General features: G+C 42.1%; 1 pseudogene; it reads left to right on the forward strand.

Moving 5' to 3' along the window:
• Window positions 1-559: 559 nt before the first annotated feature.
• LOC137776682 (large ribosomal subunit protein uL2-like) lies at window positions 560-1,370 on the forward strand (annotated as a pseudogene).
• Window positions 1,371-2,320: the final 950 nt, after the last annotated feature.

The raw sequence follows: 2,320 nt of genomic DNA on the forward strand, positions 1-2,320 counted from the left end.
ATGAAAATATGCCTTTAGACTTGATAATTAGGAAAGCAGCATGAATTTGTGATAACACAGTTTATGATAGTCATGGAAGATTGTATGTAATAGTGAGGATTTGAATGAAATATATAAAGTGATTAGTGTTTCCTCAGAAAGAGGTGAGAACATTTTTGATTGGGGAATAGTGTAAGCAAAAATCCTGAGAAAGGGATTAAAAAGACTGAAGAGATGGAGAAGATAAAAGAGATGGTAGAGGAGGAAATAAATTCAAACCTTTAATCAAGTTAGTTAATATTAATAAGTCTTTAGTGAAGAACTAAAATATTTGAATATCAAGACAGATCATAATTAAGAAAGTATGATTTTTTTTTTCTTAAAAAAGTATGGAGTTAGTCAGAATGTCCAACTAAGCAGGATAAATATCTGTAAAATGTTACTTTCTGTTATAGGCATTTTCTTTCACATCACTGCCCTCTTATGTTCTGATTTTAGTTGAATGAATATTTAGAGATAAATGTCATTTACAATTATTCTAGCCTGCTCTTTCGGCCGCGCTCAGAAGCAGACCACCGCGATGGGCCGCATGATCCTTGGGCAGAGAAAGGGTGCCGGCCGGCTCCGTGTTCCGCGTGTGTGTGAATCGCCGAAAGGACGTCACGCGTCTGCACGCTGTGGACTTTGCCAAGCGACACAGCTACATCAAGGGCATCTTGAAGGACATCATCCATGACCCTGTCTGCTGCATGCCCCTTGCCAAGGTGGTCTTCCAGGATCCGTACCGTTTTAAGAAGCGGATGGAGCTCTTCATTGCCGCCGAGGGCATCCACACTGGCCAGTCGTGTATTACGGCAAGAACGCCCAGCTCAACATCGGCAATATGCTGCCAGTGGGCACCATGCCCGAGGGCACCATCGTGTGTTGTCTGGAGGAGAAGCCTGGTGACTGGGGCACGCTGGCCAGAGCCTCTGGGAACTATGCGATTGTCATCTCCCACAACCCTGAGACAAAGAAGACCAGAGTGAAACTGCCCTTGGGCTCCAAGAAGGTCATCTCCTCCATCAACAGAGCTGTTGTCAGTGTGGTGGCTGGTGGTGGCTGCATTGACAAGCCCATTCTGAAGGCCGGCCGTGCCTACCACAAGTATAAGGCAAAGAGGAATTGTTGGCCATGCGTGTGGGGTGTGGCCATGAACCCTGTTGAGCATCCCTTCAGAGGTGGCAACAACCAGCACATTGGCTAACCCTCTACCATCCGCAGAGATGCCCCTGCTGGCCGGAAAGTGGGTCTCATTGTTGCCTGCTGGACTGGGTATCTCCGGGGAACCAAGACTGTGCAGGAGAAAGAGAATTAGGGCTGGGGGCTCAATAAAGTTTGTCTTTTTCACACACACACACACAAATTATTCTAGCCTGTTTTTACTTGTTCCTATGCAGCTTTTGTAAGGAACACCTTAAATTATTCCATTTGAAACTGTCAAACTTTCAGTCATGGAAGCAATTTGAAATCCTAGAATTTGATGATATCATCCCATCAATCCCTCTGTCTTCTCAGAAGAACACAATTTAACCTGCCCAGAGTAACAAGGTTCTAAACAATATTCTGAGATATTCTTATCTCCCCATCTCTAAAGCTAACAAACAACACTTTATTGTTCACATAATCTGGAATTGCAGTTTTTTCTTGTTTTATTAAAGCCATTCAACCATCTCAGTTTATTCTTAGCCTCCTCTATAGAAGAAAAAAGTTATTTGGACAATAATTTAGTGGCCTTTTTCCTCCTTTTCTAGTCCACAGACATTCAAAATAACTGAATTTGTAAAAGTTTGCAACCAAGATGAAGAGGAAAGTTGGTATTTTTTTATCTTCTTTTGTATTTTGCCATTTACTCACAGAATGAATTATTGGACTTAAATTGTCTTCCCCTTTTCCACCTATCATTCAGATCTCGGTTTTTTAAAAAACATCTTTATTGGAATATAATTTCTTTAAAATGATGTGTTAGTTTCTGCTGTATAACAAAGTGAAATAGCTATACAGATACATATATCCCTCTATCTCCTCCCTCTTGCTTCTCCCTCCCACCCTCCCTATCCCACCCTTCTAGGTGGACACAAAGCAACGAGCTGATCTCCCTGTGCTATGCGGCTGCTTCCCATTAGCTATTTATTTTACATTTGATAGTGTATATATGTCCATGCCACTCTCTCACTTCGTCCCAACTTACCCTTCCCCCTCCCCGTGTCCTCAAGTCTATTCTCTACATCTGCATTTTATTCCTATCCCGCCCCTAGGTTCTTCAGAACCATTTTTTTTTTTAAGATTCCATATATATGTG

This window comes from Eschrichtius robustus, chromosome 14 (assembly GCF_028021215.1).
Source record: "Eschrichtius robustus isolate mEscRob2 chromosome 14, mEscRob2.pri, whole genome shotgun sequence".
Lineage (NCBI taxonomy): Eukaryota > Metazoa > Chordata > Mammalia > Artiodactyla > Eschrichtiidae > Eschrichtius > Eschrichtius robustus.